This window comes from Prionailurus bengalensis, chromosome B2 (assembly GCF_016509475.1).
Source record: "Prionailurus bengalensis isolate Pbe53 chromosome B2, Fcat_Pben_1.1_paternal_pri, whole genome shotgun sequence".
Lineage (NCBI taxonomy): Eukaryota > Metazoa > Chordata > Mammalia > Carnivora > Felidae > Prionailurus > Prionailurus bengalensis.
The window spans coordinates 58,547,653-58,565,931 of NC_057349.1; positions in this window are offsets into that span (position 1 = coordinate 58,547,653).

Sequence of the window (18,279 nt, forward strand, 5' to 3'; positions counted from 1 at the left end):
TAACAAATTTATGTCATTTATGGCATTGGGTTTGTGGCAATTTATAATAGCAACCATAAAAAATACAATTTCTGGGGGCGCCTGGGTGGCGCAGTCGGTTAAGCGTCTGACTTCAGCTCAGGTCATGATCTCACGGTCCGTGAGTTCGAGCCCCGTGTCGGCCTCCGGGCTGATGGCTCAGGGCCTGGAGCCTGCTTCCGATTCTGTGTCTCCTTCTCTCTCTGCCCCTCCCCCCTTCATGTTCTGTCTCTCTCTGTCTCAAAAACAAATAAAAACGTTAAAAAAATTAAAAAAAAATACAATTTCTGTATCAGCATCTATCTTAATAATGTAATTAAATTCTCAAAGTTTTATTTTTAACACATGCCCCCTAATATGTTGTTAGCAATAAGACCACATGTGCTTAAGAAAAAGTCAAAAAAGGCCATGTAAAAAGAATGAGTAAGTTAACACCCCAATATTATTTTATAAGAAAAAAATATATATGTATATATAATTTAATATATTTATGATAATAATGATTGCAATAATTTATTATATGTTTGGAATTATAATTATAATATGCCAGTATAAATATTTGCCACAATAAAAAATATATATATTCCCCTGATTCAAAATGGACTTGACCTTTGTAAATCTCAGGAGCCCACTGTTAACCATTTTGAAAAAAAAATCATGATTTTTCTGGGCTGACATTCATACTTATGTGTCATTCATTTGTTCCTCTGCCATATCAAAAGAAATGAGAGCAGCCACAGCACACACTTCACTCTATGGAACATATTAACGAGGTTCTCAGGACCCATGCTACGGAGTGCTTCCTTGCAGCGGCAGTTTAATGTTAGCAAAAAATATTGCCTCGTTAAAGCACAGAAGAGAATAAAATAAAGCAAAATCAGCACAAATAAAATTCATTAATTATGTCATAGCTATTGAAGCTTTTCTTTTATGTTAAAGACGCTTAAAAATGACGGGTGCATATACTAGAAATGATGGAGTACCTACTTATCTCTGGTTATGCTCCTTCCTGGATCACAGTTGGTTAGTTATCATTACTTAATGTTTGTAAAGTGCTCTGAAGTCAAAATCACTCCCTGGGTGCTGAGTAGGATCATCATGCCTGAACAAATCTAATGATGAAAAGCATATGTTATCATTTTCCATGTGCCTCTACAGAGGAAAGTGAATATTTACCATTAAAGAAAACAAAACAAAGCAAACAAAAGAGGGAAAGAACTAGTTCAAAGTTAAGTTTGCAGACCAATTTAGAAAGAAACAGAACTGTTTCAATTCAGGCCAGAGATAGCAGGTCCTGCTGTGCTTGAGCACAAGGAACAGACACACTAGGTCACCTGCCAGCAGAGGCTACGGTTCTTTGAGTCAAAAGGAGATACTGGTCAATGGAACAGCTTCGGGTACTTTGGGTTTCATATGTGAAAATATTCCACAATTTGCATGTTATCATCTCTCAACCAAACAAGTGAACACTGAAAATAACTATATTAGTTACGGCAAGACATGCACGACAACATATAGCCTCAGGATGCTACTCATACAAAAATTCCAAAAACTTTCCCAAATCACCCTGTAGAGTACAAACAAGAAGCGAAAGAATGGGAAAGGATAGATCGTATGATGATCTGAAAAATTTGCAGTGATAGGAATGGCTTGGGAATTATTAAAATAATTCAATTTCTGCCTTAGTAAAATTCTTCACCAATGTGATATGCTATAGGTAACTGACATAAGCTAGAAATTCCTAGACTCCAGTATTCATCCTGACACAAAGAAGTATGTCTGACATTTTTCCCTAAACTAAAAATATTTATTTTAAATGACCTATAATTATGGCTTCTTAACAGTTTCAGACTTACTTTTTTTCTGAATTAGAGTGGATATGTGCAATTCTGTTAAATGCATATGTTTAGGTTTGACAAAGTAACATTTACTGCCCAGGAAAACTGGAAAATGTGATAAAAATATCAAACACATATGTGAAATAGCTTCTGGCCTAATGAATATTGGTTTTGTTGTGGCAAGAGTACACAAAATGGGATAGGTGTTTTAGACCACAGTAACAGCCTCTTCTTTAAACAGATAAATTACTATTATTTGATTTTCAGCATACTGCCCTTTTTTCAGGGGACTTAGGGAAATAGGCTCACATATCACCTGTGTAAAATAGGAACAATTTATGTTCTTTCAACTGTGAACACCAATCACACATAGACATTTGCAAATTTACATGAGATGGAAAGCAATTTCAAGGCAATCAACTAAACCACAATAAAAATTACACATGCATCACAGCATTGGGAGCGGGATAAAACTGTGACTTGCCAAAAGAAAATCAGTTTGTACATAACTCTGGCTGACTAGTGCTGGTGTCCTGAACCACAAACAACCATCTATAGGCAAATAACACTAACTATGGATTCAATAGGGCATGTATATGTCCAGGATGCAGTGCTATAAAGAATGGGTCTGACCCTGTGGGAATAGGTTACCTGGGTATTGCTTTATTTCATTTCATAATTGCTAGTTAGAAATGATTTGGCCTATTTCTGAAGAAATTGATTTAAGGGTAACAGAAATTGTATTCCTTTGTACATTTTTTTCCCCACATTTAAAAGACTTCCAAATATCTATTGCTTTTGAAATCTTGTCAAGTGGCCATCCAGGTTTAAAAAGAAATGACCAATTTAAAGGAAGTAAAATAGAAGACTAATGGTCTTGTTAATGGTCATGTTAACATGTAATTCAGATTCTTCAGTGTTAGAAGTACAGTGCGTTTTAAGTGTTTTATGATTAGATTTTTGCTTTTCACATTCAAGTGATTCTTTATTCATTGTTATTGTAAAAAATACAAATAAGTCAATTAGAAAAAAATATATCCATAATCATGTACCCTAGGATTAAACGCTTTAACAACTTTGTCCTTACAGTTTTTCATTTTTATTCCATGTGTTGTGTGTGGTTTTTGTGTGGCATATGTATGTGTAAAATTGCTTTTCGGTACAACTTCATATCAAGAATAATTACACATCAAGTACCACTTATGAAAAAAGTAAACCTCAGCAAAACAGAGATTAAAGAATTGTTAAGAAAGGTTCACCTAAAAAAATTACAGTGAAAACTAGGTAACACTCTATGAAATATATATTTATTTTAAAGTACCCAGTTGGATAACAGATGTGAATTTCATAAGTGCTTACTATTTTTAAGTCCTTAATACCTAATTCTCCTATAGTTAATATTCCATAGCAATAGGGTAGATCTATTTTTACCGTATTTTGTAGATGAGCAAGCTAAAGGGTATACATTTTAAGTAGTTGCTCAGGTTTGCAGTTAGTAATTAATGTATTCAATATCTGAAACTATGAGGTCCATTGCTGGAGTCTATATGTCACCAATTCCCTAGAATGTCTTTTCTTTTGTAATCCTAAAAATCATTTATGAGAAATCTTGGTTAGTCCTTACACATACATACTTCATAAAAAGGGCAACAATTAATGTCTTTTTAGAAATATTAAATGAAAGCATAAGGCCAAAGAAAGACCAATGAAATCATGGGGTGTAAGTGAGGATGCAAGATTTTTTCTACTGAAAGTTTAAAGTTGTATTGTCAATAAGAGAAGGTTCTACATAAGCTATGTAAATGCTTCCCAACATTTTCATCCATTGATTCATTTTTTAATAAAATATTTTATGAGGGTCTACTCTATGCCAGGCACTCTTCTAGAAACTTAGGGAATATCAAGGAACCAAATGAGAATCTGTGCCCTTATCTGTATTAACAGAGGAAAGAGTGAAGTAAAACAATATTACGTAAGATTATGAGAGTGCAGAAAATAATAACAGTTGGAAACCTGAGGTAAGAACCTGGGGATGCTCATAACCTGGGTTCATAGGCATACCCAACACAAACACCTCAGGGTCAATGGGATCAATGTCTCAGCATACCAGTGGGGAGACCAGATTGAAATGCATCAATACCATATTTTGAATTCCCTGGGAAAGCAAAAATTTTAATGAAAGGTTGTTTTAGAAAAAGTTTTGCTTCATCTTTATGAATAATTCAAATTAACTTAACTGAAATTAAAATTCCTCACCTAATGGGATAGGATTGTCCCCCCCAAAGTTTGCAGGAAAGATTGCTTAGGGCTAATGCCTAACTCAAAATAAATCCCTGTATGGTGAGTTCAGAACACTTTGAAGTGTGTTCTTTAAGTTGACCATTTCTGAAACACACTTTGTCTTTTTAACTTTTTAGTTTAAGTTTAGTTTAAGTTCAGTTAAAGTTCAGTTTAGTTTAGTAAAACAAATCAACCTAACAAACAATACCAGTCATTTTATCTTTTTATTTTTATCCTATTGCTAAATTCTAATATTTTAGGTGGTCCCGGGGTTAGCAAAACAATCTGTTAAAGCAATTTATAAGAACGTAGCTAAAAAAAATACCAAAGTATTAACAGTCACATTTATTCCATGTCAATTTTAAGTTTTAAAGTTCAAAATATTAACATTTGCAAGCATAAATATTATATCTTACTTACATTTATGAAATCAATGATATCATAATTTTAGATATTAATTCATATGTTTTGTTCTCCACCCCTCTTCCTTAATATATGCTAAAAGCAGGCTCAGTGTTTATCTGCAAAACAGTGACGTAGTGACAGGCCTAAAACAGAAATCATCTTTATGTAAAGTTTCCCATCTTCCAATAAAGCTTTTGTCCACTAATGTTCCTGTATACTATACGGTGAGGATGGGGTCTGCTCCAAGAACAGTGAATGAGTAGGGAAGATTTTGTTGATGCCAGAAAAGAAAAAAAGATCTATGGAATTGAGGGAAAGGAGTGACCACTGTCCAATGTCCCAAAAGTGGCCCAGGGAGTTTGTACAATCTAAAAAAAAAACATCAATAAGGATCTCAAACTTGCCAAATACCTGTTTTAGACTTGGACTGCTAATGGAACTCTGGACAACATTTAACCTAGTTTAGCTCATATTCTCTTGATTGGTCTAGGTTTCCAGTGTTTCCTCCTCTTATTTCATTTTAATACAGTGACCATTAATCAGTTAATTAACATTAGTGATTGTGAAAAATTTGTCATAGTTCTAATCATACAGGTATTGCCTCTAATTACATTTCAATGTGATATGAGCTAGCTGTTTGACTTTATGTTGGTTTTAAGTTTGATTTGGACACATTTCGTTATATTAAGGATGTAACTTTCTACTTTTTGTTTGCTTTTAAAAATTTTTGGAGTGCACTTCTGCAGAAGATGGCAAAGTAGCAGGACCCTAAGCTCACGTTGTCCCACAGATACAACTAGATAATAGCTAAATGAGTGTATATAACCCAGAAAATGACATAAAGATTGGCAGAAAAGACTCTCCATAGCTAAATGTAGAGAGGATTGCACATCAAAGAAGACAGGAAGGGTGGAGATGGGTCAGGAGCTAAAGGGACCCATGGGACTATCCAAGAGAGGGACACCTACGAAGGTCAAAGGTGCTGAGAGGAGAGAAACAGACTCTCACACCAGCGAGCCCACATGGGAAATACAACTTTGGCTTTGAAAACATGGGTGCCAAATTTTGTGAGTTACTATAATCAACAGGGCTTAAAACTTAAAACTTGAAAAATCAGCAGGTTCCTGGGACAGCTGAGAGGGCAAGAGGAAACTGAGTCTCACCCTTAAAGAGACAGCACAACAAATTACAACATACAAGCATCACTTTGAAAAACACCTAGAGTATAAAGGAAGATTTGTTTACCAATCTCAGAGCCTGCACTGGAAAGCAGAAATCTTTGGGAAATTTCTCCAGAACAAACAAAGTGGCAGGTGCCATTTCTCTCCCACATCTCCCAACATAAATACATGGACACCTACAGGAGCTAACATAGCATCAACATTCACTACCTAGTTGCTAACAGTGCACCCCCCCCCCCCCCCCCGCCAAATTCTCCTGTGGACACACCCTCCCCAGCCTGGCCATATCTCCAGGCCCCTTCCTCAGGATATCCAAGCAAACCTTGCAGACACCACATGCCCCTGACCTGCACACTTCTGCAGATCTGCCACTCCAGCCCAGTCACCCTGGACTTGGAAGCTACAGGTCCCTTCTCGCCAGCTTGGACCTTGCTGGCACTGAGTGCTCCGCTCCCACGTTCTCCTGCAGTTTGGTTCTACTGCATCTCGGGCATATGCCTGGTCTGACTCAATTTAAGACCCAGATGGCCCTAGAGTAGACCACTAACAACACAGAGATCAAATCGTACAACAACAGAAAAAGAGAGCCATTGTGGGTAACTGGGCTGAAGGAAACATGGCTCAGTGACAACAGTAGGTGATACAACACATATAGAGACGCTCCTGAAGCACCAAGTTCTAGTGAACAGGGGACATTACACTGCAGGGCACTACAGCAACTCTACTTCATAATGCCGCTACTTTCAAAATCAGGAGACAAAACTGACTTTTCTAACACACAGAAACAGACACAGAGTTAGACAAAATGAGGAGACAGAGGAATTATGCCACAAATCAAAGAAAAGGGCAAAATCACTGCAAGAGATCTAAATGAAATGGAGATAAATAAGATGCCTGACAGATTTTTAAAAAATGATCATAAAGATATTCACTGAACTTGAAAAAAGAGTGGAGGAAGGACCTCTGTGAGACACTTAACAAAGAGATAGAAAACATAAAAAAAATAAAAAAAAAATCAGAGATTTTACTGCAGCATTATTTACAACAGCTAAATTATGGAAGCAATCCAACCATCCATTGATACATGAATGGATAATGATGTGGTATGTGTGTATGTGTGTATGCAATGGGAGATTATTCAGCCATAAAAAGAATGACCTTGCCATTTGCAACAACATGGATAGAGCTAGAGAGTATAACGTTAAGTGTAGTCAGTCAGTCAGTCAGAGAAAGACAAATACTATATGATATTACTTATATGTGGAATTCAGGAGACAAAGGGGGGAAAAAGAGAAAGAGAGAGAAGCCAAAAGATAGATTCTTAATTATACAGCACAAGCAGATGGTTACCAGAGGGGAGATGAGTAGGTGGGAGGGTATAGTAGGTGAAAGGGATTCAGAATACACTTATCTTGCTGAGCACTGGGTAATATATGGAATTACTGAATTACTTTATTGTACACTTGAAACTAATACAACACCATATGTAAACTACAACGGAATTAAATTCTTAAAAATAAAAATAAAAATATTTGAAATAAATACTGAGCTTTATCAACTAACTTTCAAATACCTTTTGAAATCCCCATTTATATTTTTCCTTCATTTGAGCTAATGGCATAATTCATTAATTAAGGAATTATTTTACAATTCCATCATCAACCTGCAAGTTTTTCTGCTGAATATTACTTATTAGATATTTAATGTAAGAATATTTATTATTACCATTAATTATTCTATCCTATACATTAGCTTGTATTTTTCTTCATATTAACATAACAGTTTTATATTTTTATTTTTTTTATTTAAATTCAAGTTCATTAACACACAGAATAATCTTGGCTTCGGAAGTAGAACACAGTGACACATCTCACATACAACACCCAGTGCCCATCACCTATTTAACCCATCCCTCCACACACCTCCCATCCAGCAATCCTTAGTTTGTTCTCTATATTTAATAGTCTCTTATGGTTTAATAGTCTCTATATTTAATAGTCTCTTATAAGACTATGGCTTATAGTCTCTTATAGACTATATTTAATAGTCTCTTAATATTATGTGGTTAATATTCTGACTTATGTGGTTAAAAGATGGACTACTCTTTGGAAAATCTATTTGGTACAAAGTACTGGCAAGAATGGAGGCAAGAATACCATTTTATTTATTTAGTTTAGTTTATTTACATTTTGAGAGAGACAGATAGAACAAGTGGGGGAAGTGCAGAGAGAGCGGGGAGAGAGAGAATCCCAAGCAGGCTCTGCACTGTCAGCACAGAGCCTGACGCATGGCTTGCACCCACAAAACGCAAGACCATGACCTGAGCCGAAACCAAGAGTTGGATGCCTAACTGACTTATGGTTTGCCTCCCTTTCTGCTTTTATCTTATTCTTCCTTCACTTCCTCTATATTCATCTGTTGAGTTTCTCAAATTCCACATACGAGTGAAATCATATGATTTCTCTTACTCTGACTTATTTAACTTAGCATAATACCCTCTAGCTCCATGCATGTTGTTGCAAATGTGAAGGTTCCATTCTTCTTCATCACCAAGTAGTATCCCATTGTGTATGTATGTATGTATGTATGTATGTATGTGTGTATATATATATGCATATATATATGCATATACATATATATATGTATATGCATACACACACACACACACACACACACACACCACATTTTCTCTATCCATTCATCAGTCAACGGACATTTGGACTCTTTCCGTATTTTGGCTATTGTTGATAGTGCTGCTCTAAACATTAGGGTACATGTTCCCCTTCGAATCAGCATTTTGTATCCTTTAGATAAATTCCCAGTAGTACAAGTGCTGGGCCAGAGGGTAGTTCTATTTTTAATTTTTTGAGGAAACTCCATACTGTTTTCCAGAGTGGATGCACCACTTTTCATTCCCACCAACAGTGCAAAAGGGTTCCCCTTTCTCTGCATCCTCACCAACATCTGTTGTTTTCCTGAGTTGTTAATTTTAGCCATTTTGATAGGTGGGAGGTTGTATCTCATCGTGTTTTTGAATCGTATTCCTCTGATGATGAATGATGTTGAGCATCTTTTTTATGTGTCTGTTAGCCATCTGGATGTCTTCTTTGGAAAAGTGTCTATTCATGTTTAGTGGTTTTATTTTCATGGCCACATATGAAAATTTCTTGTTAATTTAGATTTTTTTTTCAAATTAAAAACTAGTAGTTAATGTATATACTATTCACTGGCCTATCTCATGTTTTATTTTTCCTTCAAGCGGTCTCATTGATGGAGCTGTAGCTGTGTCTGCTGAAAGTGTCAAATTGAAATTCGATGGAGCAATTCTTGGGGTTTCAATCACTACCAGGCCATCCTTACAAGACATACTGGAGACAGCTGAGAGAGTGTATCACTATCTTCCCTAGCACTTGGCTGAGCAGGCGAGCAGTTTTCCATTTTACTTGTGAGTACAGTGTGAGAACATTACATCCATGTATTACAAAAGAACTGTGCAAAAGCCTCTGTTATTCATGTCCATGCAGGCATAGAGATCATTTTTTCAATATTAGTGGGAAAATACCACTTTATATAGAACAAAATTCTGTCTCTATATCTAAAGTGATCACAAAACAATACATCATGCAACGCAAATATCTCCAAACAGATTTTTGGAATAAAAATTGTCAATCACAGAGACTAGCTCCAAGGAACATCAACTAGCCAATCATCCACCTAGCATGCAGTGGAGAGGACATCATTTCAACCTACAGTGGATATCACATGCCTTGATACAATCAATTGCAGAAGATAATTAGATACACAATTTCCTAAACAGACTATACACAAGTCACTAAAACTAAACATGTTATTACACTAACATACATAATAGCAAAATCTGCTACTTTTCTCTGTCAGTTTGTTACAATTTTGTTCACTCACATTGCTGTTATTTCCCAAAAGAGTGCTATTGGACATTTGAGTTATTTTTTAAACAAGTCAAATTATCTGAATCACTGAAGACTGACTGAACTTCACTTATAAAGAAGATGCATCACACTTAAGAAATATGTTACACTTTTCATGTACTCAAGTACAAATAAGCTTTACTATTTCCTCTTTCTTATTTATACTTCCAGTCACCATTTATTATTTCCAGAATCAAGTTAAGAAAATGAAAAATTTAAATGTATGGAAACTATATATTTATAAATATATATGTATATGTATATCATTTAATTCACTTCTTTCTTCAATAAACATTCATTAAGCTCATTATCTTCATTCATTCAGTTAACATTCCCAAACAACTACCTTGTACCAAACATTATGCTAGGTGCTAGGGGTACAAAATTAAACAAAGAAAATTGCCTGCCCTTACATTCCTTAAATTCTAGTGTGAGAGAGAGAAAACAATCACAAAAATACATTTAATGTGCTGAGCACTACTATAAAGAAAACTAAAGTGGCATGGGGATAATGCGTGAAGGACTGTTTGGTGATGGTGGTATTATCACTTTTCAAACAGATTCATCACAACCTCTCTGTTAAGGTTATACTGCAGTCAGCACCCAAATAAATGAAACAAGGGAGTAATCAATGCAAGTGTGTTATCCTGAGAGAGCTAGTAATTGTGTATGCTGGGAGTGCTGGAGGGATAGCGGAGAGTCCAGTAGTTTCACCAAGCCAGAGTCAACCAGGTAGCTATGACGAGGTGAAGGCAGGGAAGGACAGCATTCTCTTTAGAATTTGTTTTTATAGAATTCTGAATTTAATTGCATGTAAATTGCATTTTAAACAGAGGTTTCAAAAGATCACCCAGATAGTTTTGTGGAGAGTAATGAGAGCAAATGCAATTGTGGGCACTTTCTGAAGAGCATGGGAAACTGAATACAGTATTAAACTTGATAGACAAAGACCCTCCTTTCAAAAGGTTTACATCCTAGTGAGAGGACATAAAATAAGAGAGTGAAAATAGGGGCACCTAGGTGGTTCAGTTGGTTAAGTGTCCAACTCTTGATGTTGGCTCAGGTCATGATCTCACAGTCATGAGATCGAGCCTCGCACTGGGCTCCACACTGGGCTGGATCTTGCTTAAGATATTGTCTTCCTGTCTTTCTCTGTCTCTCTCTCTCCCTCTAACACTCCTTCTTATTCTCTCTCTCTCTCTCTCTCTCTCTCAAAGCAAAAAGGTAAAATAAATACATAAAAAGGATATCAAATAGTGGTAATTACCAGATGAAAATAAAACAGATTGGTGTGATAAAAGTGAAAGTAGAGGGTACTATTTTATGTGCAAAATCAAAGATACAATATAGAATTACATTTAATTCTGAGATCAGAATGACCAGACAAGACAGTCCTGGACAGAGCATAAGGAAAAGGAGTCTGGAAAGAGGAAGAGCATGTGGAATAGCACTTATGTAAGAACAGAAGGAAGGTTAGTGCTTTAAAAGTAGAGGGAAGCAGAGGGAAACTGTTATTAAGTGAACTGGAACAGCAGAGGCAAGATGATGTTAGACCTTATAGACTATAGTGAAGAGTTTAGATTTAACTTTAAGGAAGATGGGAAGCCACTGGTGACTTTTACGCTAAGGAAGTAACATATTCTGACTTATGTGGTTAAAAGATGGACTACTCTTTGGAAAATCTATTTGGTACAAAGTACTGGCAAGAATGGAGGCAAGAATACCATTTTATTTATTTAGTTTAGTTTATTTACATTTTGAGAGAGACAGATAGAACAAGTGGGGGAAGTGCAGAGAGAGCGGGGAGAGAGAGAATCCCAAGCAGGCTCTGCACTGTCAGCACAGAGCCTGACGCATGGCTCGCACCCACAAAACGCAAGACCATGACCTGAGCCGAAACCAAGAGTTGGATGCCTAACTGACTAAGCCACCCAGGAGCCCCAAGAATATCATTTTAGAAAGTTATTTCAGGGGCGCTTGCGTGGCTCAGTAAGTTATGTGTCTGACTTTGGCTTAGGTCATGATCTCAAGGTTTGTGAGTTCAAGCCCTTCATTGAGCCCTCTGGTGTCAGCATGGAGCCCACTTAGGATCCTCTGCCCTATGCCCTTGCTGTGCCTCCCCAGCCCTCAAAAACAAACAAACAAAAAAATTTAAAAAAAAAAGAAAGGTATAGGGTGCCTGTGTGGCTCAGTTGGTTAACTGTCCAACTTTGGCTCAGGTCATAATCTCTCAGTTCCTGAGTTTGAGCCCTTTAATGGACTCTGTGCTGACAGCTCAGAGCCTGGAGCCTGCTTTGGATTCTGTGCCTCCTTCCCTCTCTCTCTCTCTCTCTCTCTCTGCCCCTTCCTAGCTCACACTCTGTCTCTCCCTTTCTCTCAAAATTAAACAAACATTAATTTTTTTAAAAAAAGAAAATTATTTCGGGGCTCCTGGGTGGCCCAGTCGGTTAAGCATCTGACTTCGGCTCAGGTCATGATCTCGCGGTCCGTGAGTTCAAGACCCGCGTCAGGCTCTGTGCTGACAGCTCAGAGCCTGGAGCCTATTTCAAATTCTGTGTCTCCCTCTCTCTCTGACCCTCCCCCGTTCATGCTGTCTCTCCCTGTCTCAAAAATAAATGAACGTTAAAAAAAAAATTAAAAAAAAAAGAAAGTTATTTCATTAATCCAGGAGGGCATCTGATGGTTTAGATTATATGGTAGTTGTGAAGAAAAAAATGCATGCATGAGTTTGAGAAATATTTTGGCAGTAGAGATGACTAGACTGTCTTATAGCTGTAATTGGAAATTGCGGGGTGATGAGGTTAGAGGCATCAAGGATGCCTCCTAGGTATGTGTGGACAGAGAAACCTATTAATTAAGATGTAGAAGACACACACCTTTAGTAATTGTGTGAAAAGTATTTAGGAAGCATGATTTCTCCTTTGGTTATGACAAATTCCAAATATAAACTAGACATCCAAATAATCCTATCAAGTAGTCAAGTAGGCAGCTCTCATAATCTGACTTACTCTAAAAGAAAATTTGAGGTCCACTTCAGTGAAATACTTTCATTGCCACTTAAAAAAATCCTATATTGTTTTCATCATAATCCCTAGTTTCTACCAATTTCCCTACTTTTAGAATATGATCTAAAATATTTTAGTAGTGACATTTTTATTTGAGAGCAGGATTGGAGACTAAGGGGTTGATTATTGACTTAATGGTTTAGGTATCAATGTGGCTTGCTTGACTAGAGTAGGTTCTACTGTAATATTCAAATCCTTAGCTAGAACTTCAAGTCACTGGCTTGATCCAAAATGGTAGCTTCCCAGTAACTTCTCTATGTCAGAAGCTTTCAGCAATGCTTCTCTAAGAACAAAGCAAAGTTTACCCTCTCAGTTGTATAGGACATATTTTTTGAAGCTTTGGATATTTAACTTATATTTATCCCAAAGTAGAAAAGTACTCAATGTATTAAAAACTGAACAAAGTCTTAGCCTTTAAAGCAGCCTGGATTTGTGATGGAAGCACAGATATGGGAGCACACATTCTGTTCAGACAATAAAAGATGAAGCATCTGAGATATACCTAGAAGTGACAATAATAGTTTCTAAGAAGATGGAAGAAGAGAAATGGGAAATGGTAAGCTGAGTAACAGGAACAAAGTATGAGCAAGAGCAAACAAAAATGAAAATAACTTGATTTTTGTATTACACCTAGTCATTATTTGAAATAGGATGCCTGAAAGAGAATGACTAACGACGAGACTGGAACATTTAGGTAGACTAGATTGTGAATGATGTTGGGGTTCCATACAAATTGTTTGGATTGTGGGTAATACAAATGATATGAGTAACATGATCATATTTGGGTTTTAGAAACTTTGTTACTTCATTTACAATGCAGTAGAGGAAAGGACAAGATTTCAAGAAGAGGTAAATGAAATGCTTCAATACAGTAACAATATGTGCTATGCACTGAATGTTTGTGTCCCTCCCAAAATAACACTCAAGATGATGGTATTAGGGGGTGATTAGGTCATGATGGCAGAACACTCATAAGTGGATTAGTTGAATTATTAAAGAGACCTCAGAAAGATCCCTAGCCCCTTCCACTACATGAGAACATAGCAAGAAAGTGGTGGCTGTGAGCCAGAAGGCAGGCTTTTATTAGACACCAAATCTCCCAGTGCCTTAATCTTAGAAGTTCTGGCTTTCAGAACTGTGAAAAATAAATTTGTGTTATTTATAAGCCACACAGTGTACAGTATTTTGTTATAGCAGCACAAACACACTAAGAAGTCAGACTGAAGAGAACAGGACAGAATTGTGAGAAAGTTCACAATGTCGTAATTGTCACATCCTAGCCACTAAGAGGATGAAGTTGGAGAGTTAAGTGCCAAAGATGATGCTGAGGCTCTCCACATACGTGACTGAGTGAATAGTGGTATCTTTTAACCAAGAAAGGAAAGTCAATCTCATTAGTGGTATTACAGGAAGAGTTTAGTATTTGGAAATCCAATGTAGATAAACAGTAAGCAGATGGGAATACAGTCAGTTGATAAAGAGAGATATCAAGGCTGACATAAGACCTGAGAGTCTTTAGCAAATTCAAGAAAGTGGAAATTGCTGGACTCAAAAAGTCATGAAGATACATTAAATTGAGAAGGAACTCAAGCATAAAACTCTGGGGAGCCTGGACTTTTCACAGGATAGGCAGAGGAAGCCAGAGTAAATCAGAGAGCCTTAAGGAAAGGGGGTTAGGACTACTATAAACTAAAGTTATTGTGTGTAAATGTGTATTTATTAGATTTATTTTTTTTTCATTTTGAACATTTTTTATCTGAGAATTCCTATCTATCCGTCTGTTCTTTGTATTGCTATAACTCCTTGTGTCTTTCTCAAAATCTTGACAAAAATTTATGTCCTTAGTTTCTATTCTTATTTGCATTTAAGGTAAAACTCAATTAAAATCAATTAAAAATACATAAAGGAAGGAAAAAATGATACTTAAAATACAATAAAAACTCTTAAAATTCATTCTTTCCTGTAATTGACAATAAATATATATTCCAAATGCTGTTTTTCATAAATTTTTACATCCAAATGACACTTTTTAATCTTCTCTAGGGGCTCTATATAAGCTAAATATTACAATATAGTGATGATTTATGTTGGGGAAGCATTTTGTGTAGGGTAATTCAGTCCTTTTCAAGTATTTATCATCAATCATGTATTGTTAATTATAACGTTTAATAAGATGACCTAAGTCTAGAAGAAATTCTCAATTTCGTGGAAATTAGATCATTGGCAGAGGTGATCTATTACTATTAGAAGTTTAAATAAAGATCTGTAGTTTTCTTAAAAAAATAGGTTACTCTGGGCTACAGGAAAGGCTATCTTATATAACATTTAAATTTAAAAGCATCAAATTATTGTGTTAGTGTGTTGAAACAAAGTGAATGATATAAAGTGATAGAGTTGGTTAAATTCATAACTTTTATAATAATTGAATCATGCTGATCCTGGGGCCACTTAAAACTACCAATCAATCAGTAATGACAGGCAAAGAAACAAAAAAAGATTCTGTAATTGTGAATTTTTGTACCCTCACATAGTGGCAGAAATATTATTTATAATATCCCTGAAAAGTAGGACTTAAAAGTAAAACATGAATGCCTTACTATAGGACATTAGAGCTTTTGAAAGAAGCCTTGGCCTTTATTTCCTTGGGCACTTTTCTGTAACATAGATTGCTTTTTAATCTGTATAATGGAAATAATGTTGATATTTTCACAAGCTGTTTGTGAGAAATAAATCACATAGTAGTATGAAGGGTTTCATAAACAGCAAGGCAATCTTTTTTTAATTCCCTAAGTTCTATTTATTACTTGATTCTTAGTAAACAGAACTTAACATAATTCTCAAAAATACCCCTAAATTTTCACTATATTTTAAAAAACAGAGTATGTGAAAATGAAAAGACAATTATACTTGCCCTGTCACTCAGGTTTTGTTCACACCATCCTTCTCCCCCTCCTAATCTGTGCCACCTACATCACCACCACCAATGATTACTGCTTTCCAATGCAGGAGAGAAGTATAGAGATAACAGGAAAAGCCTCATTTAGTTTTATATCCCTGGGCTATCAGTTTGAAATGCTGGACAATTAAATGCTGTTTGCATTCACCTAAAAATGTTTATTTACTTAAATTTCAAGGTATGTCTGGCACTATTAACTGGCACTAAGGATACAATGTTAATCACACAGAAAAAGTTTCTACCTGCCTGATGAAGTGTGTATGCTTGTGGGAATGACACAGAATCAAAAACAAAACAAAACAAAACAACAAAATTACAAACAACAACACCAACAACCCCAACAACAGTAAAAACTAATACATCCTTTCAGGTAGAGATAAGTACAAGGAAGTAAAAGAAAACCAACTATGACATTGGAGGGTGACTGCAGAGAGCATCAAACATACTGCAGAGAAGGATCACCTCTCTGGGGAGGTAGTATTTGAGCAGAGACCTGAATACAGTTGAAGGAAGTAGCTATGAGATGTGGGGAAAGTGTGACCAGACAGAGAACAGCACATACAAAACTCTTCAGACAGAACATAGATTGTTTACTTGAAGGAAAAGCAACAAAAAAACAAACAAAAACAAAAACACCTCTGTATTTTTCAAGCACAAGCAGCAAAGAGGAATAGTAGGAGAGAAAGAATAAGAGACTGGAAAGAGCTCAAAGTACGTGGACCATCATATGGACTTGGATTGGGATTCGAGGAGAGAGGAAACACTAAACGAATGGAGGGAGGCATGAAAGAAAGTAATGTCAACTGAAAAAGTAAACACAGTAAGCTGTGTTATCAAAAAATAAATGTCCAAAATATGAGAACGTGAATACAGGCATTAGATTGATTCTTAAATTTTATAAGTGCTTTAGAAATGACAAATCACATTTGCACGCTTAATCTCCTACTATGTCTCATGATAGTTTCACAGGCGTAATGTTTCAGTCTGGATCCTTGTGGAACAGAGTGTTTGTTTGGAGTGATTACATGGGAACTTTCCTGTTGGAATCCTGTCTCTTCTTTATGGGTTTTAAATAATGAGAGCACAGGAGAAAGGCTGCATCATGGTTAAATTGTCTCCCCACTTATGGATGTAGACACAGTATCTGGTATAATTGATTCTGGTTAATGATCCCATTTAATAATTTCATTTAAAATCTAGAGGATAATTTTCAAATATTCTAAAATAAAGAGAGGTTGCAGTTACTAAGCACACTGGGAATAGTCTCACATTATGAAATCAATTGGCATGATCTCAAATGTGAGAACTTTGGAAAGACAAGGCAGCTTAGTAAATATATGGCAAAGAGAAAATAAGTAACAGTGTGTGATAGAAGAAAATGCATAAAAGGAAACATGAATAAAAAGGTAATAGTGGATAAAAATTTAAATGTAACTCTGACAGTTGCAAAAATGGAAAATCACTTGTAGCATGAAGAGTATAGATTTTGTAAGGTAATTTGCTAACATATTTCAACAAGATTTTCAATATATTGGGAAAGTTTTAGGTAGAAGTTTTTAAAATCAATATTTTGTATTGTGGATTACAGTAAGATCTGCCTAACAAGCTCATGATGTTGTCTCTTCCCATATTCTAATTTACCTATAAAGGCAACACATACACATGCACACACACACACACACGCGCGCGCGCAACAAACACACAGGATCCCTGAAAACCGAGCGATAACTATACCAGTGTACAGTTAGATATATATAAACTACAGTAAGTAATTATTTTTTTACTGTAGGTAATTCTAAGTGAATTCAAAATGGGGAATTGTTTGCACAGATCAGAGGAATCAAAGACAAAAATGGAACTATGAAGTAACTAAAAATAATAAGTTTAAGTATACTTACTCCTCCTAAGGGCAGGGGAACTAAAGGAAGACGTGGGGTTACCAGAACCTTTAAGCACAGAGAGGTCTCACAGAGTAAATACTCATAGTCAGACCTCCTAGGAGAGGACTTGGATAGCTACTGGTGGTACCTGTGAGGACACCTATCTTCAGATTCTAATTGGAAGGCAATTAGTAAAGGAATCTGAAAAATGCAGTTTATAGAGCCCCAAGTCTACTGTCACAGACTAAAGAAGCTAGTTTTGTGTCTGAGACATAACAGGAAAAAAACTGGCAAATAATTTATTCACATAATCTAACAGAAAATTTTAATGAAACGAGATTGTTTAAAACCTTACGTTTTCCACAAATAAAAAGCAAATACTTTTATGCCCTCTTCGTCCCACTACTCCAAATAATAAGACATTTGTAGGCAACCAAGGCACTGACTTTGTAACACTTAATTCTCACCAAACTATCGTTGTATTTAACCATATCTATTTAGGTAGGGAGATTATCAGGAATCACAGAGATAGGAAGACAGAGTCTGGCTTGCTGTTAATATTGTGTCCAGGTAAACATAGATAGACACGAATGTCGACAGGAAAATTAGAGACAAGAATAGCCCCAATAGCAATTTAAACTCAGGGCTGTGATTTTTTTGTGTGTATTCCAAGGCATGAAACCAGACTCTAGAAGGAGACAGATCATAC